This window comes from Macrotis lagotis, chromosome 3 (assembly GCF_037893015.1).
Source record: "Macrotis lagotis isolate mMagLag1 chromosome 3, bilby.v1.9.chrom.fasta, whole genome shotgun sequence".
Classification (NCBI taxonomy): domain Eukaryota; kingdom Metazoa; phylum Chordata; class Mammalia; order Peramelemorphia; family Peramelidae; genus Macrotis; species Macrotis lagotis.
The window spans coordinates 211,960,101-211,986,832 of NC_133660.1; the positions used below are offsets into that span (position 1 = coordinate 211,960,101).

Consider the following 26,732-nt stretch of genomic DNA (forward strand, 5'->3'; position numbering starts at 1 on the left):
AAGAGCAAACAATAGTAGATAAGCAGAGAATTCATTATCTTTCCCACCCACCACCAATCCATTCTTCTCCTGATGTTCCTTCTTTCATCCAGTGTCTTAGATTCCCATCCTCCTTGTTATCTTTGGCTATTCACTAGACTGCTCCCTCCAAAGTTTCCAGAGATATCTTAATAACCAAAACTGATGACCTTTTCTTTATCTTCTTTCTTTTTGAGTTTTTGATGGTATTTGACATTATTTACCACTCTATCTTCTTGGATATTTACTCTCTTCTTTCATGGTTGATTTGTTCCCACTTGGTTCTCCTTCTTATTCCTTCTTGGCTTCCTTTAATGGAATTGAAGATTTCCTTTGTGTGAATTTAGGGGAAACTAGAATTTCAGCTCTGTGACTAATAAATAATGTGTTTTAAGTGGGGGAAAAAAATTCCCTCTGAACATTCCTTCTTAGCTTCCTTTGATGGATTATCATCCATATCTCATCTCTAGTGAATATTCCTCAAGATTCTGTCATAGGCATTCTTTTCTCTCTCTCTGTCCTTTTACATGGTGAATTCATTGTCTCCCCCAGTCTATTACCTCTATCTAGTTCTACATTATCAATTACATATTTTGAACCTGATGCCTTAAAGGCAAGTCAAACTCAATATGTTTAATACAGAACTCAATACCTTTTCCCTTGAAACTCATCTTCTTATGAATATACCTATATGTGCTAAGAGTACCACTATCCTTTTGGTCATACAAGTTTGCGAACTTGATATTATCCTTCACTTCTCATTTTCTCTTATCCCACAAATCTAGTTACTAGTCATCTTGTTTCTATCTCCATATTTCCTCTACTCACACAGGCACCACAGGCTAGATCCTCATTACATTTTTCATCTTTAATTAATTAATTTATTTTTGAATTGTATAATTTTCCCCCTAATCTCACTCCCCACCTCCCACCCCCCCACAGAAGGCAGTCTGTTAGTCTTTCAATTGTTTCCATGCTATACATTGATCTAAGTTGAATGTGTTGAAAGAGAAATCATATCCTTAAGGAAAAAAATAAAATATAAGAGATACAAAATTACATAATAAGATCTAACAGTTTGTTTTTTAAATTTAAGGTCTTTGGTCATTGTTCAAACTCCAGAATTCTTTCTTTGGATACAGATGGTATTCTCCATCACAGATACCCCAAAATTGTCCCTGATTGTTGCCCCATTGGAATGAGCAAGTCAATTAAGACTGAAGATACTCATTACACTTTGCTTGAATTACTGACATAACCTTTAAATTGGTTTCTCCTTTTAACATTTCTACTGCACATACTTATAATTTGTAAATAAGTAAATTTACATAGAAGCATTCATGTGCCATTTTTTTCATTGATAGGAATGTGTGATAAAAATGCTTCATTTTTTATCACAAGAATAGGTTAATATGTACATAATGATCATCCTCACACAATCAATATATAAAGGACTAAAATGACAATCTACAAATATTATTCTTTTATGCCAGCTGTTGATCTAGGGGAAGTAATTCTGCTGTATATAATGAAAATAAATGATAATTTTTCAACTTTCTTTTTTCATGATTTGAGAAACAATTATATTTTTTATATTCCAGTAGTGCAGCATATATGTCTATTTGTTGTGTTTCCCAGGCTATAGTTGAAGTATGACAGTGTTATGTACAGTTCCTGTCTTACCTTCCACAATTCTAATGAAAATAGGTTGTCACTAAATAATTAACCAGCAAGGGAATAATAATATATAATTCTTCCACTGGGTGGCACTATACTCAAGCCCCAGCCAAATGACTTCACCAATGGCGCATGATGCCTTCTGTACTGGACATCTAGTCTAAAGGGTGAAGTATCTTCACTATTCACCAGCATGCTCAACCTGAAAACTCTTAAAACTACTTGCCTCCCACAGTCTGAACTTCATGGGTCACTCATGACATGGTGGCACTGGCTTCAAATTCAACATCATCATCATCATCATCATCACCACCACCATCACCTCCACTATCATCATCATCATCATCATCATCATCATCATCATAGCTAGTAACTAATATTGATATAGCAGTTAAGTATTCTAAAGTGCTTTATAAAGATGTCATTTGATCCTCCCAACACTTATAGAAGACTATTACTATCTCCATATTACAGTTGAGAAAACTGAGATAAGTAGACATGACTTACCTAGGATCACACAGTTAATGGGTATCTGAAACCAGATTTGACTTCTGTCTTCCTGACTCAAGGTCTAATGCTATTCACTGTTCCATCTAGCTGCCCACAGTGATCTAAGGATATAAAATGAAATACCTCTCCAAATTATAGGGTATCTTCATAAGGCTTTGCTTCTGTGCTCTCTCTACTTTCCTCCTTCCCTTCTTTGGTGCCTGTATCAAATAGTGGATTGGAAGTTCTCCCAAGGGCAGCAAAATAGCAAAGAGAAACTTTGGAGTATATACTCCCATACAGAGTTATTCTCCATTGGTATCTCAATGATCTATTTCTCCTGTGAGGACTTTGAGAGATCCTCATCTGTTCCCTACAGTAGTTAGATGTCATTGTAGAAGCACATGTTATATATTTTAATAGGAATATTTCTTTGATGAACATTTTTGAGAATAGTTGAATAATATTAAAGTCTTTCTAAAAATTACATTTGTATTTAAGAATGCTTAAGTTTTCTCTTTGCCAGAGAAATTGATTTGAAAATCAACTTTTTTTCAAATATAAAGTGAATCTAGCTATGCAGATAGATACCGAGGGAGAAATCAACAACATTGTACATAAGAGTATTACAGGAAATGTGTTATGCTCTTAGCCACATTACAAATAAAATGAGTTCTTATAGATCTCCGCGTTTCACAGTGAAGAACTATTATACCCAAAGAACCTACTGCAGTGGCCTTTGAAGCCTTGTTTGACGTACATCTCAAACATTTATTGGCAAATGTTCTTTTTTTTAAAGCTGCATTAAGAATGATGAACAACTTAGAACAATTGGGAAATGATTCTCTGGTTTTCATTGATTTTAGTATCATTAAAAGTTAAAGACTTGTTTACAATGCTCAAGTTTTAAAGTGTTAGAAATGATTAGAAATACAGATAGAAGTCCATACAGAAATACAAATAGAAGTCCCTAAAGATAACCATCTATGTTTCCTTTAACATGCCATGGTTCAATAGTCAAAGAAGTCTCTTCTGTACATTCCAGTGCATCCTCCACTCCCATTCTAACAGACAAGAACTTTTACATATATCTCTCTGCTCAAACACATTTTTCCACTTTCCTAAATATATAGACTAGAATGGAAAAAAACAACAACATTTATTGTCTACTGTGGGTCAGCACTGGAAGCCTGGAGGCAATTTTATAATTGACAGAGGTGGTGAGCAGCATTTTATTTAACCCCCATATTGACTGTTCTCAGGACATTCCTCTTTGCTAAAAGAGAGGTAGCTAGGATTCCATTAAGTTTCCATTATCTATCAAGGTCCTTGGTATGCTAGCTTCCCTGAAAAAAATAGTATTCAGTCAACACTCAGGCTCAGAACTCAGGATGGCATCAAAGATATGGGGAATTTGTTTTGCTTGATTATTCCTATTTGTTACAAGGGTTTGGTTTAGTTTGATTTTCCAGTTGGGAATGAGTGGGGGGAGAAAAAAAAATACATGTCTGATAACTGAAAAAGTGATCAATATAATGGGGAAAAAAGAATGATATTGAAGGCAATATCTCCAGGGAAAGTTCCTGAAATGATTATTTCAGCCTAATCAAGTTAAAGAAGCTCTCTATACCACTGAGGAACCAAACCTCAATATTTTGCCTGTTCATAAAAAAATCATTTAGCCGAATCATTTTGAATCTAGTTTTCCTTGTCCCTTATTTGCCCTAGGTCTCTCCAGAGTTGTTGACATAATCTATTCCTAACTATTGAGTGAGTTTGACACAGTTAATGTGAGGGAGGTGGACAATGAAGGGAGTTTCCATAGGAGAAGGCTTGAAAGAATCTGGTGCTGTTAACCATCTATGCAGAAAATTCTATTCCATGGGTTGGAGTACCTTTCCTTCCTTATGAGAACATGAACTTGAATCATCCCCAGAACCTAGAACAATGCTAGACACTGTAGCTATTTAATAAAGGTTTGTTGATTGATTTATTGATAGGACTTTGAATAATCTCTATGTTTACATTCTATTCCAAGCACTAGAGCTACTTCTCAACAACATCCTTAAAACTGCCTTAGCAATCTCATTTTTTCCCCCTTAGCCTGCTCAGCTTCTGTCTCTACCTTTTGTCTTTTCTTTGGCTAGCCTAGCTAATGGACTACCTCGCTGTCCTTTAACTCTGACTATCCTCCAAACTGCTTTTTGTGTCCACTGCTTAAACTTCCCCTTTCTCATCGTGAAACAATTCTCTCAATCTTACAGAGTCATGATGGGAATCTCTGAATCTGGCAGTAGTTATTTCTGTACCATGGAATGGAAAAGCCATTCCTTCCTCAAACCCCTGCTCCTAACAGACTGTTTTAACATTTTTGCCATATTTCTTCCTGCAGAATTTTTTTTGCTCAAATTCTTCTTACAGCAGTACCATACTGTGGCCATTTAGACAACCTATTTCATTACTGAAGCTGGAGCCAAGAGGAACAAATTCAACACAAGTCTATTGGATCAAGCTGTTTATTTGATAGAAGGTGTAACATCTACCACATGATGACTTCTGGATCTTAGGATTCCTGAATTTTGGCAAAGGTGGCAGAAGAGAAGCCATAGGAACATTCATCATATAGAAGGTTGCTAGACACAGGTGTTGAATTGCTGTCCACCTTGAAGACCCAGGGACTTGGGTTCCAATGTGGGTTTTTTGCATAGGTTCAAACCGGATGAATCAGCAAAATAGCACAAGACTTTTAAATGAATTTGTTGATAACTTTAAGGAATGCCCCAATGGGAATTCATGTTTGTACAATGACACTAGGGAAATCTGCCATTATTTAATTAATATTTAGCAAAAGAAATAACGGAATTGTTCAAGTGTTGAATTCTAGAAATGAGTTGGAGGCATATAATATCAAGATACAGGAGTTATTTTTTTTATAAATCTTTACTAATTTAAAAAGACACTGAAAATTTAACAGTGAACATCAATGTAACAAGTCTTGCTTAGTGCTTAAAGTATAATTACAAAAAATTTTAATACATAAAATATCATAATGTATTTTTAGTTACTCCTTGTAAGCCCTCTCAGGATTCTTGTTCATTATTCTCATTTCCTCACATGTTCATAGTTAGTGTGCATGTATTCCATTCTTCAAATTCTACTTTTTTATTGCCTTGCAATATTTCACAATGTTCTTTCTATATTTTCATGTTGCTCATACTTGATCTTAATAGCATTATTATATTACATTACGCCAAATATACTAACATTTAATTGATCATTCTTCAAGAACAATTCTTATTCACACAAAAGAGAAAGCTTATTAATAACAAGTTTTATATATATATATATACATATTTATGTGTATAAATAAATACACACACACATACACATCTATACAGCATCGAATGAGATCAAGAAATAAAAACAGGAATGAGAAGAATGAGTTTTGGAAATTCTATTACTGCCTTCCCTCTCCCTGTCCTGCCTTCCCAGTGTCATTTATTTCACAGAGGGAGCAGAGGATGGATGGCTTTTACCAAGGAAAGAGAGGTTATGAGAAAAATTTAAACAGAGATCTGAAAAGAACCATTACTGCTGGGAGGGGCACAATCCATTGGAACCAATTCAGAGAATCTCTGTGCAGCAGAGTTCTAATAGTTTATAGACTTTTTTATTTTTAGCAAATTATATTTTCTTTTCCCAGTTACATGGAAAGATAGTTTTCAACATTCATCTTTGTAAAATTTTCTCCCTCCTTTCCTTATCTTCCCCTCCCCAAGATAGCAAACAATCTGAAATATTTTATACATGCAAAATCACGTTAAACACATGTCTATATTAGTCATGTTATGAAGGAAGTTACAGAACAAAAGGGAAAAAATCATGAGAAGGAAAAAAATGAAAGTGTAAGTTTTGATCTGCATTCAGACTCGATAGTTCTTTCTCTGGATGTGGAAAGCATTTTCAGGAAGACTTATTTTTATAGAGCCAGTTAAATCAGTTAGAAATCCCAGATGAAGACAGTTCTCTGTCAGCCAGTTAACAAACACTTATGTTCTAGTCACTGTGCTTAATATTGGAGGTACAAAGAAAGGCAAGAACATGGTACTTATTTTCAAGGAAGTAATCATTCTTTTTTTTTTTTTTTTTTTTGCAAGGCAAATGGGGTTAAGTGGCTTGCCCAAGATCACATAGCTAGGTAATTATTAAGTATCTGAGGCTGGATTTGAACTCAGGTACTCCTGACTCCAGGACCAGTGCTCTATCCACTGTGCCATCTAGCCACCCCTAATCATTCTTTTTAAAAATACTATTTAATTCTTCCAATTACATATAAAGAGATTTTTTTTAACATTTAAAAAAACTTGACTTCCAAATTTTCTCCCTCTTTCCTGTAATCATTTTCCCCTCTCCTCACATGGTAAGCAAATTGATATAGGTGATATAGGTTATATATGTACAATCATGTAACAATATCTTTTTATATTTGTCATTTTGTGAAAGAAGAAACAGCCCCAAAGGGGGAAAACTATGAAAAAATAAAACGTAAATAGTATGCTTCAATTTGCATTCAGACTCCATTAGTTCTTCCTCTGAATATGGATAGCATTTTCCAATATGATTCCTTTGGAATTGTCTTGGATTACTCATTCATGTTTGATCATCATGTAATGTTGCTGTTACTGTGTACAATGTTCTCCTGATTCTGCTCAATTCACATTCACTTTGCATCAGTTTGTGTAAGTCTTTCCAGGTTTTTCTGAAATTCACCTGCTCATCATTTCTTACCGAACAACAGTATTCCATTATATTTATACAACTAGTTCAGTCATTCCCCAGTTGATAGGCATCCCCTTAATTTCCAATTCTTTGCTACCCCAAAAAAGAACTACTATAAATATTTTTGTACATGTGAATCCATTTTCCTTTTTTTTTAAATCTTTTTGTGATACAGACCTACTAATGGTATTGCTGGATCAAATAAAATGCAGTTTGATTGCCCTTTGTGCATAGTTCTAAATTAAAGGATTTAATATTATAGTGGTGAAATGTGCTAAAAACCTTTTATGTACAAGATATATACAGAACAAATAGAAAATAATCTCAGAGGAAAGGCACTAGAGAAGTAGAGTGGGAAAAGAAGCAAAGCCTGGGACCACAAAAACTATCTATTGCTGCTGTTCAGTCATGTCTGCTTTTTTTTTTAATGCCATTTTGGAGTTTCATGGCAAAGATACTGGAATGGTTTGCCATTTCCTTCTCCAGTTAATTTTACAGTTGAGGAAATTGAGACAAACAGGGTTAAATGACTTGCCCAGGGTCACATAACTAGAAGGTATGTGTTCTTGACTCCAGGCCCACTACATCACCTGCCAAAAATTTTGCTATAGATGGTAGAATTTGATCTGAGGCTTCAAAGAAAGCCAGGAGTCAGAAGTGAGGATGTAGATCATTCTGGCATTGGGAATTAGAATATTTAAGTGGGAGGATTATCAAAAAGACCAGAATGAATTGTTTATAGATTGTATAAAGAGTAGTAACATGTAAGGAGACTAAAAAAAAATAGTAAAGGACCAGTAGTAAAGGGAATTTTATATTAGGTTTCAAGGAATCACTGTAGTTTATTGAGTAAGGGTTTGATACTGTCAGATCTATACATTAGGAAAATCACTGAGGGAGCTACATACAGGACAGATTGGATATGGGAGGCATTCCCAGACAAGTTGACTAATTAGAAAGCTATGTATGATTAATGTATATAATGAATGTAGCTCCTCTCAGCAGTTCAGAGATCAAGGACAATCCTGAGAGAACTACTGTGGACAATGCCATCCACATCCAGAGAAAAAACTATGGAATCTGAATTCAGAGCAAAACGTCCTAAGTTCATTTTTTAAAAACTTCTTTTAGTCAAAAAGCCATTCCTGATTGGCAAATGGTCAAAGGATATGCAAAGACAATTTACAGATGAGGAGATCAAAGCAATCCATGGTCATATGAAAAAATTGCTCTAAATCATTAGTTATTAGAGAAATGCAAATTAAAGCTTCTCTGAAGTACCACCTCACATCTCTCAGACTGGCCAATATGACCAGAAAGGATAATGATCATTGTTGGAAGGGTTGTGGGAAATCTAGGACACTATTACACTGTTGGTGGAGCTGTGAACTCATCCAACCTTTCTGGAAAGAAATTTGGAACTACGCCCAAAGAGCAACAAAAATGTACATACCCTTTGATTCAGCAATACCATTAACTGGGTCTATACCCTGAAGAGATGATGAAAAAAGAGTAAAAACATCACTTGTACAAAAATATTCATAGCAGCCCTGTTTGTGGTGGCAAAGAATTGGAAATCAAGTAAATGTCCTTCAGTTAGGGAATGGCTTAGCAAACCGTGGTATATGTATGTCATGGAACACTATTGTTCTATTAGAAACCAGGAGGGATGGGAATTCAGGGAATCCTGGAGGGATTTGCATGAACTGATGCTGAGTGAGATGAACAGAATCAGAAAAACACTGTATACCCTAACAGCAACATGGTAGTGATCATCAACCTTGATGGACTTACTCATTCCATCAGTACAACAGTCAGGGACAATTTGGGGTTCCCTGCAATGGAAAATACCATCTGTATCCAGAGAAACAACTGTGGAATTTGGACAAAGACCAAGGACTATTACCTTAAATTTAGAAAAAAAAAGATATCTTATTATCTGATCCTGCTATCTCTTATACTTTATGTTTCTTCCTTAAGGATATGATTTCTCTCTCATCACACTCAATTTGGATCAATGTATACCATGGAAACAATGTAAAGAACAAAAAATTGCCTCTGTGGGGGACTGGGGGAGGGAAGTAAGATTAGGGGAAAAATTGTAAAACTCAAAATAAATAAAATCTTTAATAAATCTTTAATAATCTTTAATAAAGGAAACTTTTTTTTTAAAAAAACTTCTTTTAGGGGTGGCTAGGTTGCACAGTAGATAGAGCACTGGCCTTGGAGTCAGGAGTACCTGAGTTCAAATCCAGCCTCAGACACTTAATAATTACTTAGCTGTGTGGCTTTGGGCAAGTCACTTAACCCCATTTGCCTTGCCAAAAAAACCCAAACAACTTCTTTTATATTTTTCCTTTCTCATTTTCTTCTTTCCCCTTAGTTCTAATTCATCTTTTTACAATAATTAATACAGAAATATGTTAAACATGATTATTCATGTACAACTTTTACCAGATTGTTGCCTTGGGAAAGGGGGAGGGGAGGGAGGGTGGTAGAAAAATATGTAACTCATAAATTTGCAAATGTATGAATGCTGAAAACTACCTTTGCTTGTAATTGGAAAAATAATACAAAATTTCAATTAAAAAAATGTTAGGTGAGAAATGCTGAGCCAGGGTTGTGGTTGTATGTCAAGAAGTCGGGGAGTATTTGAGAGATAAAGTAAAGATAGAAATGAGATTGGACATCCCATAAGGGAGAGTAAAGGGTTGAGAATGATGCTGAGATAGCAAGCCTGGGTCACTGGAATGATATCTGTGCTCTCAATGATAGTGGACAGGTGAGAGACAATAAGTATTTATTAAATGCTGTGGACCCCCAATGGGGGTACAATGACAAGTAAAAAGGAAGCAATTTGTGCCCTCAAGGAGCTAACTTTTTTTTTTGTTTAGTTTTTTAGTTTTTGCTAGGCAATGGGATTAAGTGGCTTGCCCAAGGCCACACAGCTAGGTAATTATTTAGTGTCTGAGGCTGGATTTGAACTCAGGTACTCATGACTCCAGAGTCAGTGCTCTATCCACTGCGCCACCTAGCCGCCCCAGGAGCTAACTTTCTAATGGAAGAAGATGACACACAAAAAGTGATGTGGAGGATATAGCACAATATTGAAATAGCTGAAAAAAACAGCTAGGAAGGGAATAAAGGTTTGCCAGAGTGAGTCTCCCTTCAAAATGAACACCCTGAAAGGAATTCACCAGTGAGAAAAGGGAGCTGGCATGGTAAATAGATGTTCCGGGGTAGAGCTGCAGGTGAGGCATGTGGTAAAGTCCTGAAAATTGGAAGTTGAGAGAAGAAAATGAGGAAGAGAAGATTATTTTGGAGGAAGACCAATGAATTCTATTTTGAACTTGTTGAGTTTGAGATGGTTATTGGACATTCAGTTTAGGATGTCCAAAAGGCAGAGGTAGAATGAGTCTAGAAATATAGATCTGGAATATGATAATTGAATCCACAGAACCTGATGAAGTCACTAAGTGAACAAATATGGAGGGAAAAAAGAAATGGTCCTTGGAAAGTGATTTGGAGGACACCCACAGTGTATATGAATTGTATGAAGATCCAAGAAAGAAAACTGAGAAAGAGCATTTCGACAGGTAGGAGAATCTTAAGAGAACAGTGCCACAAAAATCTAGAGAGGAGAGAGCATCCAGGGGTGATTTATTGTGTCAAAAGTTGCAGAGGTCAAGAAGGATGAAAACTGAGTAAAGGCCATTAGATTTGACAGTTAAGAAATCATTGGTAACTTTGGAGAGAGCAGTTTGAGTTGAATGATGAGATCAGAACACATACTGAGGAAGGTTTAGAAGAGATTTACCTGAAAAGGTAAATCAAAACAGGGAACAATAGCTAATTGGGATGGTATGATTTTAGTGGGGCTTTTTTAGGATGAAGGAGATTTGAACACTTTTGTAGGTGTCATGGAAGGAACAAGTAGAGAGAAAGAGGAGAGAGAGAGAGACAGAGACAGAGACAGAGAATATGGGATAAAGGATACATATGGAAGAATACATGTGGTGGGGGCAGCTAGGTGGTGCAGTGGATTAAGCACCAGCCCTGGAGTCAGGAGTACCTGGGTTCAAATCCGGTCTCAAACACTTAATAATGACCTAGCTGTGTGGCCTTGGGCAAGCCACTTAACCCCATTGCCTAGCAAAAACCTTAAAAAAAAAAGAATACATGTGGATGGAGTTGTGTATACCTGAGAATTTTCCTTGTAGAAGATTCCCCAGTGGGAGTTGGCAAAGGTGGGAAGGAGTCAAGTTCCTTAGGAAATGGATTTAACAGATTAGAGGGGAGAAAGAGATGAGCTTTTCCACACCTCAGGACCAGCCTTCACGAGAGGGCACTTACATAGGCACGCTTCAGAGATTGTGGGTTCAGTTCCAGACCATTATAATACAGCAAATATTGTAACAAAGAAAGTCACACAAATTTTTTGGATTCCTAGTGCCTATAAAAATTATGTTCATGCTATATTATAGTCTATTTAGTATGCAGTAATAATATGTCTTAAAAAACCAATTGCTTAAATCCTGATGAATGGTCTAGAAAGATGAGGCAGTTAAATATATAATAGGCTTCTAGGCACTAGAAGCCAGGTTACTTTCATACCAGAGGACACTGAACTTCAGACTTCAGTCTTCTTACCTGGTCTTTTATCCTCTGTCTCCCATTGTGCTCCTAAGAACAACTCACTCCTCTTGCCTCAACCTAATTTACTTATTTACTCCTAAACTCTTGGATATTCTCCATTCTTTAGTCACACCTTTTACTTCTCCTAAAATACTCTTCCTCATCTCCACTTATAGAAATTCTGCCCCATCCTTGAACATCCAGTTCAAATTCATCTTGTTCCATGAAACTTCTGAATTCACAGAATCACAGTGTATTACAACTTAAAGACTTCAGTAATCATCTGAGAACCACAGCATCTATAAGACATTGTCCAGAAGGATTAAATTACATAACACCTGAAATCAACTTCCATTTTTCTATAATCATGTATGATGTTTTCCTAAATAGATTTAGAACAATCCAAGAAATATTTTTAAATGACTACTCTGTAAGTTACTGGGATTCAGGATTTGATAAAAATCTGAAAATTTCTAGCCCTCAAGGAACTTCCATTCTATTTGGAGGAGAATGCTACATGTAGACATACATGTTTACTCATGATCATTTGAGAACAAAGAAAGCATAAAAATCTGGGAGGATCAGGAATAACTTTACATAGGAGATAACACACACATGATCTGAACCATGAAGGAAGTTAGGTTTCTAAGAGATATCAGTAAGAAGGGAGAACATTCTAAGCAATGATTCAGAGGAAAAAGCAAGTCAACAAACATTTATTAAACACCTACTGTATACCAGATTATAAACTAAAGACAGAGTTGAAATTCTGAGTTTGAGGAACTAGAGAGTATGAAGAGAAGTAATGAAGTAAGATGAAGTTTGTATTTTATCCTAGAGGCAATAGGGAGCCTTTGAAGGCTCTTGGGTAGGAGAATAACAGTTGGAATTTGGCTTTAGGAAGATTAGGCAGCTGTGTAGAGACTAGATTGGAGAGAAAAGAGACTCGTAACCTGAAGAAAAATTAGGAGGCTTTTGTAAATGGGCATTTGAGAAGGGATGGAAGCCTAAAGGACAGTAATGGTCTTGTGAAAGATGAGAATAGGATGAATGCAAGGATGTTGCAGAGTCAACATCCTTGACAACATCCTGAATCAACAAGATTTGAAAACTGTTGATATTGGGAGCAGGGTGTGTGTGATGGAAAGTCAGAGAGAGAAGATATTATTAAGGAAGAATTAGGTTGTTGGGGAGAGGGAAGATAATGAATTCGTTTTGGAAATGTTGAGTGTGAGATGTGTACAGTTCATCTATAAGGCATCTGGTGATGCGGTACTAGAACTTAGAGAGGATTGTAGGTAAAAGTCTGAGTAGGGTTGTGCTAACCAACTAGTCCTCCAAAAGGAAAGTCCCATAGAGGTTTAATTAGTATCACTGACATTTTTTTTCCCATCACTTCTTGAGTCAGCAAAACAACAAATCAAGTCCTGATTTATAGAATTTTCTCATGTCTAAGTCATAAATGCTCATACTGAAAATTTTAGTTTGTAAGCACTACCTGAATCTAGGAGTTATCTGCATAGAGATAAAAGTTGAATCTATCAGAAAAAAAGTATAAAGAACAGTCATTAAGTGGTATCTGTGATCAGGGGCTGGGATGGGAATGATGACCTAGCAAAGAAGACTGAGAAGGAAGACAGAAATGTACAAGGAGAGAACAGTTTCACCAAAAATTCAGGGAGGAGGGAATATCTGGAGAATGAATTAAGAAGATTAAATGGTATAGAATAGTTAAGAAGGATGAAAGCTATGAAAAGGCCATCTGCTTTAATAATGAAAAGATATTGGTAATATAAGTAGTTATTATCTAATGAAATTGGAAGCTGGACTGTTCTGAAAACACTTATAATTTTTGTATGCTTCTTCATTTTACCCTCCCATTCATCTTCAAGCACCTAGAATAACATTTTTTGCTCTCAGTTCTAGGCACCTAGTAACAGCCTTTAGATTAAGTACATATTAAATGAGGTAGCTAGGTACTATAGCTATTAAGATTTTAAAATTGCTTTACAAATTTTATAATTTTACAAATGAGGAAACTGAGACTTGGAGAAATTAAGTGAATTGTCCAAGATCGTATAACTAGTTAATGTCAGAGGCACAAGTCTGACTGAAGTCCCCAGATTCCATAGTCTACATGCTAATTATTATTCTGCATCACCTCTCCTCTCTATATAACTCCCATAAGTCTTAAACAGTTCTTATGAAATTTTATTTTGCGTATTTAGCCAATTATGATAGAGTACACAGAACTTTAGAACTGGATGGAAATCAAGAGCCATCTAGTGTCATCCATGCTTATATGAGATTTTGGGCCAGGATGAGTTGAACTAACAATCTGAGGACGTTGTACTCCCTTGGGACAATAGTCAATATAAAATTGTTTTTTAAAATACCTTCTAACTTTCCCCAAACCCGGAAACTATATGGATACAATTACAAAACATTTTTCACACATATAAAGTCAGCTTTAAATAGGTGGAAAAATTTCAATTGTTCATGGATAGGCTGAACTAATATAATAAAAATGACAACTCTGTCTAAATTAAATTACTTATTCAGTGCCATACCAATCGAACTACCAAAAAAAAGCTATTTTAAAGAGCTAGAAAAAAATAGAAACAAAATTCATCTGGAGCAACAAAAGGTCAAGAATATCAAGGGAATTAATGAAAACAATGCAAAGGAAAGTAGCCTAGCCATACTGTATCCAAAACTATATTATAAAGTGGCAGTCAACATAATTGTCTGGTAATGGCTAAGAAATAGAGAAATGCTTCAGTGGATTAGATTAAGTAAAAAAAGAAATAGTAGCAAAAGATTAGTAAGCTACTATTTGACAGCTTCTGGGAGAAGAACTATTTGACAAAAACTTCTGGGAAAACTGGAAAATGGTATGGCAACAACTGAGCATAGATCTTACACCCTGTTCCAAGATAAGGTCAAAATGGGTACAGGGTGTAGACATAAAGGATGAAACCATAAGGCAATTAGGAGAACAATGAATAGTTTATCTGTCAGACCTATGGAGAGGGGATGAACAAGCAAGATATATAGAACATTATAAACTGCAAAATGTTTAATTTTGACTACATTAAATTAAACAGCTAATGTTTCTGATAACTCATTTATAAAATATATAGAGAACTGGGTCAAATCTATAAGTATAAAAATCATTCTTCAACTGATAAATGGTCAAAGGATAATAATGAAGTTTTCAGATTAAGAAATTAAAGTTACATATAGTCATAGGAAAAAATGGTCCAAATCAATATTGACTAGAGAAATACAAATTAAAACAACTTTGAGGCACCATCTCACACACCCAGGAAAATGCTCAATGTTGGAGATGACATAGGAAAACTAGGACACTGACGCATTGTTGTGAACTGATCCAAATATTTTGGGGAGTAATTTGGATTTATTCCCAAAGGGCAATAAAACTGTGCATACCCTTTGATTCAGCAATTCCACTACTCTATCCCAAAGAGATCATAAAAGGGGGAAAGGTGCACAAGTGCAAAAATATTTATAACAACTCTTTTTGCAAGACAAAGAAATGGAAATTGAGGGAATGCCCATCAATTGGGGAATGGCTGAACAAATTCTAGTATATGAATGTGATGGAACACTGTTGTTCTATAAGGAATCAAGAGGGATGGGATTTCAGAAAAATCTGGAAAGAATGGCATGAATTGATGCTGAGTGAGTTGAGCAGAACCAGAAGAACATTGTTCATGCTAACAACAACATGGGGTGATGATTAACCTTGATGGACTTGCTCACTACATTAGTTCAATAAACAGGGACAATTTTAGGGGATCTGTGATGGAGAATATCATCTGTATCCTGAGAAAGAACTGTGGAATTTAAACAAAGATCAAAGTTAAAAATGTTAATTTTTTTCCCTCTCTCCTCTTTGCTCAGGCACATCCTATCTGCAGTTGGACTTGATCTCTGAGAACTCATGGCTATATGATCTCTTTTTGGAAATAGCACAATGTGTATATTTTTTTATTAAGTAAAAAGATTCTTTTCCTCCCTTGGCTTTTTTCCCCTCCCTGCAAATTGATGGTTCCTTGATTTCTGTTTTTTTCCCTCATTGGGTCTTATTCTATAGTCTGATATTTCATTGCAAGTACAGAGAGGAGGAGTTGTGGGGAAGACTTTGGCAAACTGGAGTGAACCATCCCCTAGGAAAAAACCAATCATCTTCAGTGAACAAAATACAATGAGGAGGTGTCCTGTTACACTGTGGAGGAGACAATGTCTTTTATATTAATTCTGGTTCACTTTTCACACTAAATTAATCTTAATAAACATCTGCTTTGAGTAAAGGGAGTTCTGTGATAATTCAACCATGACCTGTGTAAAAGTCTGAATGATTTTACTTTGCTTTCACAGACTGAAATATTCTTCTTGATTTCATGATCATCAGCATGTTAACTTGAGATGATTAATCCCATCAGCCTAACTAACACCGATCTCCTGACAGGAGGAGTGAGTCGGGAATTTCCTACTAGCCAGGGGCAAAAACATCAATAGCTTCAGGAGGTAAACACATAAATTCATAAACTCACAGAATCATATTACTCCAGAGAGGACCTAGGCCAATGTCCTCAATTTCCTGAGAAGGAAACTGAGGTTCAAATTGGGAAGTGATTTGCCCAAAGTCACCCAGTTAGTTGGAGGCAGAGAAGATCAGGTCTCTTAACTTCCAAGACAGTTATTTTCTATTTTTGTTGTTACTCATTTGTTTCAGTGACATCTGACTCTTTATGCTCCCATTGGGGTTTTCTTGGCAAAGATACTAGAATAGTTTGGCATCTCCTTCAGTTCATTTTATAAATGAGGAAACTGAGGCAAACAGGATTAAGTGACTTACCCAAAGTCACACAGTCAGTATCTGAGGTCACTTTATTTTTAAGGTTTTTGAAAGGCAATGGGGTTAAGTGGCTTGCCCAAGGCCACACAGTTAGGTAATTGTTAAGTATCTGAAGCTAGATTTGAACTCAGGTACTCCTGACTCTAGGGCTGGTGCTCTCTGAGGTCACATTTGAACTCAGACAAAGGAGTCTTCCTGACTCTAGATCTGGCAGGGCCACCACCTAGCTGCCCTACTTTCTACTACTTTATCACAATTTTTGTAGAATTAAATTGTTGAATTCTTGTCTAATCAACTGTTATTAAAATTTGTTTTCTTTTCAAAGGTTTCAGAGTTAATTCAATTATATTCAGTAAGCATTTATTAAACATCTGTTATTTAAAAGACTGAAACTTGAAGCACAGACACTAGAGGTACTTTAAATAGATATTAGGTGCAATGAGATAATAATTCATTTAACATTTACTAAGAAATTAATAAGTAGCAGATTTTGTCCAAGGTGTTGGGCATACAAAGACAAAAAATTTGTTTTTTTTTCCTTTTTTAGTCTGAAACTTAGATCTGTTTGTGCACAATAGGACCAGAACAGAGAATTTGTTTGATTTGCCCAGGATCCCACAATTAGAAGTGGACCATGATTGCTGGGTCTTCCTGATTCATTGTGGTGGCAAACTATATATGTAAAGACCACTTTATGAAAAATGCTTCTCAGCTCAAGAACCCCCCATAAAAAAAAAGACAGGAAGGGGCAGACTTTGAACCTGGGCCATAGTTTGTTGGCCCCTGTCCTGGACCATAGATACAGAACTGGAAGGGTATTCAGAGGCCAACTAGTGCAGTCTTTCACTCTCCAGATGGGGAAACTGAGGCCCAGAAAAGTCAAGAATCAGAAGTGGGATTTGAACCTGAGTTCAGACTCTAGAGTCAGGACACTTTGTATTTTTACCTTGGGTGCCACCACACTTCAGTCCTATAAGGAAGGAGACAATATATCATCTCAGTAATTAAAGGCTTCATGAAGTTGCTGAATGGGCATTGTCTCCATCAAACTTCAACCTTTTAAAGACCTTAGTTTTAAAAGGCAAAGATCTTTCACTGCAACCAGGGCCATCTCCAGTTGTCCTGAACTATATCTGGCCACTTAGATCCAGATGGCTATGGAGGAGAAAGTGAGGCTGGGGACTTTGCACAGCCCCCCTCACTCAAATCCAATTCATGTGCTTGTCATGGAATCACTGCCCTTGATGTCACGGTTCGCTTTGAGAATGAAGGACAAACAACAACAGGGAAGGAAGGAAACAAGTGTTTAATAGATGCCAGATACTCTTCTACACCCTTTATAAATATGGTCTGATTTGATATTACAACATCAAGAGGTAGAAACTATTAGTATCCTGATTTCACATTTGAGGAAATTGAGTCAGACAGAGCTTAAATAACTAGCTCAAGATCAAGGTAAGTGAGGCTGAATTTGAACTCAGATCTTTCTGACTCCAGGCCTAGAACTCTATTTATTGCATCACCTAACTGCCTCATACAAAACAAAATATGCAATGTGCAAAGAGAGCTCTAAGCAAAATATTCTGAGAGAATCAATTTGAGTAAAATCGCTGGTAGTGAGAGGAAAGGAAAAAGGTTTAATGGAGAAAGTGACTGTATTTTGAAGGAACTTCAACAGCAAAAGAATAACAGTAATCTCCATTTTCAGATCTGGGAGATAACTGGGCAAAAGCAGAATGAGAAAAAGGAAAACTGAAAAGGGACAGTGGAGAAAAGTCTTGTTTGCCAGGAAGTACAAGGCAGGAATCAGATTTAGAGAGAAAGAGATCTTAGAAGTCTTCAAGTCCAATGACCTCCTTTTACAGATGAGGAAACTGAAGCTCGGAGAGGTTCTGTGTCTTACCTAATGTCACACAGACAGTGAGAGAATCAGAATTTGAAACCTTGTCCTCTGACTCCAGGGTTCTTTCCAGTGTACCATCCACAAGCGTTTATTAAGTGCTTGCTATATTTACTAGGTACTGTGCTAGAGGCATAAGACAAGAGATAGATCTTTATTCTCCTGTAGGTCATTCATCCTAGAAAGGTATCCTGAACAGAGCAGGTGTGTGGAAAGCCCTGAGCTAGATTCTGGGGAAGTTATAAAATTCAGATAAAACACAATCCCTGACCTCAAGGAGCTCACAGGCTAGTGGCCAGTGACATAAACACATATAACTATAATACATATTATATATCAAGTGGATTAAAGAGGCCTAAAATAAAGTGATTGTTGAGATCTGAGAAGAAGATTTTAGCTCACCAGGAGGGTGAGCCGGGGCAGGCTCCTTGGAGAGCACTGCAGGTGAACTGGACTCCAAAGGATAGGTAGGAATTTGATAGTAAGGAGGAGAGAAAGTATGATAGGCAGAGAGAACAGTCCGAGTCAAGGCAGAGGTGTTAGAGGACAGGCAATGTTCCAGAGGACAGAGTTGAGATGCTTGAACTTTAAAAAGTAATAAATTGGGAGCTGCTGGAGGATCTTAAATGAGTTCAGTGCAGTAATTAAAATGATCAGAGAAGTAAAGTCTCTTCTCTCCCTGTCTCTGTCTCGATTTCTATTTTTGTCTAAGTCTCTGTCTCTGTCTCCCCCCACTCTGTCTCTCTGTCTCTTTATCTCTCTCTGTCTTTCTCTCTGTGTCCCTGTCTCTCTGTCTCTGTCTCTCTCTGTTCTCTGTATGTCTGTCTTTGTCTGTCTCTCCCCATTCTGTCTCTGTGCCTCTGTTCTTCTCTCTTCATCTCTGTCTGTTTCTCTCTCTCTCCAACCTCCTCATCCTTTCTACTGGATAGAATGGTTTCCTTTAATTAAAAAAAGGGCATATGAAAGATGTTTTCCCTTGTTGAGATCTGGAGCTGTGAGTTAGCAGTAGCTAAAGAGGCTCCTTCCAGTTTTATCACTTTTTCTTAAGAAAGAAAAAAGGGCCAGGATGGGGGATGGGCATGCCAAACACATCAGACCTGCCCTTGTCTTGTTCTGCCTGGCAATTCTAGTTTTCACTCCCAAATCCAACTGTTTTAAAATGTTATTAGCACACGCCACACATGGCTTTGATTTCTTCCTTTAGCTTCATACAGTTTTAAATACAAATATCCTGCAAGAGGAAATGACGGGCTGTCTCACTGCCTTCATCCACTTAGTCCTGCCTTCCCTTTGGTGAAAAGAGAAAGGGGCAGCAAAGTGCATCTTGAAAGGCCTGGAGAGTCCAGTGAATAGGGCCCAGCCTATGGTGCTGCTTGGAGGCGGGCGGGTTCACTTCGAGGGATTTTCAAAAGGACCTTCTCCCCACATGCTATTTTTGTTCTTTAGGGCTATTAATTGAAGTATAAATTGGCACTGTACTAATTAAAAATTCCTTTGAACTGTATATGTAATGAACACTACCTCTAGGAGCTTTTTATCCAAGCTCCTCTAAATCGGGTTCTGCTGCTTTGGGAGGGGGAAGGGGTTTGAAGTGTCAATTCAACCAACATTTAACAAGTTCCCTTTATGAGAAGGGGACTAGATGATCGTCATACAGACTAGTTATAACCCTATACAGGCTCTACCCTAGAGGCATCTGCACTCTAAGATGTGAACTTAAAGAATGGTACTGGGAGGAGAATGATTTTAAGTGCCTCGGGAGCCACCTGGCAAAATATTACTGAGAAATGAAAAGATGAAGAGTCACTGGTCAGGGAAGAGTGACTAGAGAAAGCTTTGGTGGTTCAGGTGTCTACTGAATTGAAAGGAGAAAATCTCACTTCAATATATAAAGATTGGAGGCAATCCAATCTCTTGAGCAAAGTCAGAGACAAAAAAGGATGACAATGGGATGGAAGAGTAGTCTAAATGATAGGGAGGACAAGTGAAGCCAAGGAACAGTATGAGAAGGCAGGAAAGGTAGACTAGAATGAGATTATAGAGCATCTTAAAAGCCAGAGGTTTATGCTTTATTAATATAGAACAGTGATAAACAGAAAGCTTTGAAAAAAGAAATAAAATCCAACCTTTTCTTTCTCTTCTACTTGCTTCTCCACTCTAAACTCTCATTTGAAATCCTATTTTGGATCATAGGGTGCTACTCAGTAAACTTTTTTCTTGTACTACAGATTATAATTTATCATAAATTATAGATTTTTAGAAACAGAAATCAAAAAGCATTTTTAAAAGCAGTTACTATGTACTAGGTCCTGGCAAATCATTGGGGATATAAGAAATATGGGGGGACCAGTCTCTCTGTTCTCTGGTGGAATTAGAATTAAAAGGAAAGACAACATGAAAATAACTATGGATAAACAAGGTATAAGCAGAATATACTGAATGTAATCTCAGAGGCAAAGCAGCAGAAGGGGAGGCTTTAGCTGAGACATAAAGAAAGCCAAGAGGTAGAGGAGAGATGAAAGAGTTCAGACCTAGTTCAACTAGTGAAAATTCTTGGAGTTGAGAGATTGAGTGTATTTGTTGAACTACCAGGGAGTTGGGCTGTTCTAGACTGACCAACACTCAGAAGGGGAATAAGCCAGAAAGAGGCTGGAAAGATAGGAAGGGTTAGATTATAAAGGGCTTCCTACACTGTACACAGCTCTCTTGTTTAGTTGTTTTCAGTCATGGGAGACTCTTGGTGACCCTATTTGTGATTTTCTTGGCAAACTAGAAACTATCTAGTCCTGTGGCATCAAAGATAGAAACAGGTCCCTGTGGGCAACATATTGATTTAGAAAACCACAAATTCACATTGTCTATGTTGTGCTGTATTTTTATTTTGTTAAACATTTCCCAGCTACATTTTAAACTGATATGTCTCTGGTCTAGTACAAACCTCTCGTTTTGCATGACTTTCCTATAGTTCACATATTACAATTATTGCTTCCTCTTCTTTCTGGCATTCTTTGGTGGTCCCTAGGCATTTCCCCAAAATGTTCATAGTATTACAGATCATCACTATCAATTAATGGGGACCACCAAAACAAACAATCCTTAATTAGGGTCAAGTTCTGCTACAGTATACTAATTTTCTTATCACCAAATTGTTGATGATTCAGTCCATTATAATAGCAGGCAAGAGATGATCTTTCTACAAATAATGCCATCTTGATACTCATGACTATCTAGAGCCATTTTACACAGCTGTGAGGTGCTTCAGGATATCATTCTGCAGCACTTCAATGATGAAGAAAAAAAGCAAGACATTTAACAAATGGTTACTTGAATGAATTTGTGTGGCCTGCAATAAGCTTTCAATTGTACAGGGGGAGGGAGGGACCCAAACCTGCTGTCAAATTATAGCCTAGACTTAAAAAATCCAAAAAAGAAAAAAACCCCAAACTTTAGAGCATATACTATTCATTTAAACAATTTTGCCAGCAGGTGAGGCTGCTGATGTAAGCAGTTTATATTTTGAAATATCAAGGTAGGGCCCACCCTCTCCACTGCAATGGATCCCTGCAATGTAAGAGAAGGTAGAACAACTTCATTCAATATTCCATAAGACATTTTAATCAATTTATAAACGCCCTTTATAAGTACTCACTGTAACATGGGACTCCTGGAATCTCTGAGAACTACAAATCTGCAGCCCCTTTCTACTTTTTTTAGGGGCAGTATAATCATTTAAGATACTAATTTATACAAATTAAGTCTTGTACCTCCATCTCTGATGCAGAATCACCCATTGCCAATGCAGAAGACCCATCACTAATGCAGAAGCAAAGCCATCTAATTAGCATTCAGATGTAGTTAATAAAGTGTTGGGGCTCTGACTCCAAAATTGATCTCAGAAATTTCCTCATTGTGTGACACTGGGCAAGTCATTTAACCTCTGCCTCAGCTTCCTCATCTGTAAAATGGGTAAATAAAGGTACTGATTTTATATGGTTATGAGTGTCAAATGAGACAATGTGTTAATCACAGTGGATGACACATAGTAACATTAGCTATTATTAATTAAAATATGAAAGCAGTACAAAAATGAAAGGAATCAATAGTATCACAGATTTAGAACTGGAAAGCTTTAAAGGACATCTTTTCTGACCCTCTTAAGTATTAAGTCATTCCTTCCCCCCCTTATACTATTGGGGCAAATCTTTTTATTGACTCCAGGGAGGTTATAATCTAAGTCTTTTCATTGAATCTACCCCCTTCCTTATAATAGGAAAAGGACACATTCACTTGATCCCAGTAGGGAATCATTTTGAACTGTATTATCTACTTCCTAGAGTTTTGTACTAGCCCCTTGGGCCAAGTTGAAGCCTCTTACCTAGTCTTGATATTTTTAGGAACCTGCTGGGGACTATTAGGTTGTCTTGCTCAATATATTCCCTCATGTCTCCTTCCCTGACTACAGTACTAATGAACTGTTGATGGAGCTCTAAATCAGCACAATTTTGGAAAGCAATTTGGAATTATGCAAATAAAGTAACTAAAGTATCTAAAACCCATTGGCATTCTTTTCACATACTATATCCCAATCTGTATAGTACAAATGTGGTGGTTATACTATCATGGCAAATGGTTATACTCTCATGGCAAATGAAAATAGGTGGTCGTGGGAACCCCAGTAGAATGATTCCATTGAATATCTATTTGTGGTCTTCCTTCCAGTTTTATTGACAGATATTCTCTAGCTTAGTCTGGCCTCAGACCAAATTTTCTTCAGATCCCTTTTTTTATTTTACTACATTCAAGAAAAATTCAAGTTGGGCTTCATTTGTATGAAGATAAATTAGGTACTACAGAAAAGCAAGGTCCCAAAGAAGTCAATGACAATATACTTCTTTCTGCTCTTTTGCATAAATGAGAGGTCCACAAGTACCAAACACTACAAATATTTTAAGACCTTTTTGATTTATTCTTCCTTTTTTCTTTAAATATATAATTTGTTATGTGAAAAGGTCTTTGAGGATGGAAAGAGAGGAGATACTGAGAAAATCTTAAGTGATTTAAAACAAAAGGTATCAATAAAATTAATTTGAAAAAATAAATTAAGCTAGCACTCAATTTAATGCTTTCTTTCAAGGTAATAGGAATACTAATGACTGAAAGCTCTGAATCTTTTCCTCCTACCTAGGATAATTTTTTCTACCCAACACTCCTCTTACCCCAGCCTTGACTGCAGGATAACTTTCTCACTTTGATTAGGGCAATGGCTCTCAGGATCTAGAGTAGCTAGAATTATGATGCCAACCCATTCTGTCTCACCGGCTATGTCTGACTTGCAGAGAAGGAAGCCAACTATGGGAAATATGGGGGTGGAGGGTTTGTTCATCCTCTGACTCTAGGTTAAGAAGTGGAGGTGGGGAGAGGTCTGAGACTGCCAAAGAAGCTTCATAGGAGCTACAAAAAGATCAAAGAGCTGCTTCTGAACAATAACTTGGGAGACCTATTGTGAATATAGGGAGGTCTGAGTTTAAGGTTCAAATGCTTTCTCCAATCAGATAGTTCCTCCACAAAGAACACCCAGGGTTCAAGAAGAGGCCTCAGAATCCCTATTCTGACTGTAACATAGCTCTCTTGTTTAGTTGTTTTCAGTCATGGGTGACTCTTGATGACCCTATTTGTGATTTTCTTGGCAAAGATACTGGAGTGGTTTGCCATTTCTTCTCCAGTTCATTTTACAGATGAGGAAACTGAGACAAAAGGGTTAAATGACTTGCCCAGAGTAATTCAGCCTAGTAACAGGTCTTCCTGATTCCAAGCCCAGCAATTGCACTAACTAGCTAGCTGCCCTATGTACCTTCTATTTCTTGGTATCTATGATACTGAAATTGAAATCATGGAGATGTCATTTCAAAATCACAGAAGTTCTAGAATTTGAAGGGGGTCTCAGAAATTATATATAGTCCAGTCTCTACCTGAAAGTGTGACAAGAAAAAACAGAGTATCCACTGTTGGACATCCAGTCCCAATAGTCAGATTTGGAATAATGGGGATTCCTTTAGTATAGGGATCAAACTATATAAATAGCAATTGTTTCTGTTTTGACCAGAAGGTCTAAGGATCTTCTCCTCCCAGATTAGGTTTTGGTTTTTGTTTGTTTTGTTTTGTTTTTGGATTAAGTAAAAGTGGCCATTCTTGCCTCATTTTTTAAATCTATCCTTAAATTAGTTGGTTCTTGATCTTTGTTATCAAAGAAGACAACATCACTATGTAAGAGACCTTCAATGTGTGTGTGTTAACCTCATTATCAATGTGTACTTCCCTGGAAAGTACTCTATCAAGGTAGGTAAACTTATCCACAATATTCAGAACTTCAACATTTGCTGTAACTCTTGGTTCTACATATGGATAGTATAGTGCTGGCTGTTATCATATATGGAAATTTCTTTCTCTCTTTGAATTCATTAGGAGGCATGTGTCATAAATAAAACTACTGAAGTAGGATTAGTAGCAGTGAATTAATTAGTCATGATTTGGTATAGTTTAAATATGGTTGTAAAAGTTCTCTCCACTGGCAGCTAAGTGACTAGCCCCCCCTGCTCCATATGACCACTTAACATCAATTAGCTTTCATAAAGGGATATTTATTTTGATCATATTATAAGAAGAGAAGTATATACATTTCTCCTCCAACACCTCAGGTGTACATTCTGTCTCTGGGGAGAGCTTTCAATTTCTACACAGCATTAATCCAAGTTCATATCCGAATGTGATGATGATAATGATGTTTGTTCTTCATTCTTGAAGAAGACCTTGACATCAGGGAAGTGGTGCCATAACATGTATGTGAATTGGATTTGAGTGAGGGGGGGCACTGTACTAAGTCACCAGCCTCTCTCTCCTCTGGAGTTATCTGGGTCAAATGACCAGATATGAATCAGGACCACCAGAAATGACTCTGGATTTGAGGCAATCTAGGTTAAGTGACTTACCCAAGGTCATACAGCTAGTAAGTGTCTGAGGCCATATTTAAATTCAGGTTGTCCTGAATTCAGGGTTGATACTCTACCCATTGTATCATCCAAAAACAATCATAGCATTGCTGCTGGATGGCACTCCTCTTAACTATACAAAGGATGAGTCCTGAAGTCACTTTTCAGGGCATTTATACTGACTTCCCTGAAAAACTTGACATGAAATGGACTCCCAGGTAGAGAAAGGAAGGGAATAAGTTTTTGTGTAGTATCTACTACTATTGTGTCAAATAGTTTATATAAATATCTCATTTGATCCTCACAACAAATTTGTGAAGTAGGTGTAATTGTGATTTTCATTTTACAGTTGAAGATTAAAAAGAGGTTAAATGACTTACCCAGGGTCACACAACTAGTACATTAAACGATTTGAATTCAGGTCTTCTTGATTCTGGACTCAGTGTTCTATCTACACATTACCTGTCACTTTCTTCCTACCATTTTGACATGTATGACCTTCAACCCAGAAATTTCCCTTACTTAAAATGAAAGAGCATAAACTGAGACAAAGGATAGAGGCAGGTTTTCCCAGAGCCACAAAGGAAAGAGCCTTTGGAGGGGAGAGATCTCTCAGCCTCTTTCCTTACAACACTATCTCTCACCAGATTTCATCAGCAGATTCAAAACCAGAGAAGAGGTCCAACCAAGAGAGACATCAAGACCAATGAAAGTATTATGGAGAAGCCTCCAGTTCTGGCTGCATGCCTGCAGTTAATCAAAGAGGCTTCCAATTCACCCTATGATCATTAGCCCCAAACCAATTATAGAATGTTATGGCTGTTTCTATATATGTTCTGAAGTCTCAAGCAGGTACTACTACTACTACTACTACTACTACTACTACTACATATCATCATGATTTTCCTAGAAACAAGCTTCCCAACTTCTTCTAGGTGGGCATTACATTAGGTAAATATAATGATGAACCCTGTATAGGTTCTTAAGGCCTGGGTTTATTGACCAATATCCTTTTTCCGAAGTCTACTAGACTTTCTTTTTATATATCTCAAACAAGAGTAGATGTTGTCTACCTTATTTCCTGAAGACTTATCTGATGTGAAATGGTGATGCATTGCAGCTAAAATTACAAAAACTAAAATGCATCTGATTCCCTGATATATTTAAGCTACTGGATATTCTTCTTTCTCCATGTGAATACATGCACACACACACACAATATAAATATAGCTAGTAGTTTTCTATATTCTCATCATACAATTTTTCTGTGCCCCTTATTTCTCATCTACAATATGGATATATTAACAGTGCATCTTTATAAGAATATTGATTCCTCTGACAAATACTAAACACCCACAGTATG

The 26,732-nt window shown here is 36.8% G+C and overlaps 1 long non-coding RNA gene across 1 annotated transcript in view; it reads right to left on the bottom strand.

Moving 5' to 3' along the window:
• LOC141516407 (uncharacterized) overlaps positions 1-26,732 on the bottom strand; it is a 32,396-nt gene that overhangs the window by 3,270 nt on the left and 2,394 nt on the right. The gene's annotated exons all lie outside the window — the stretch shown is intronic.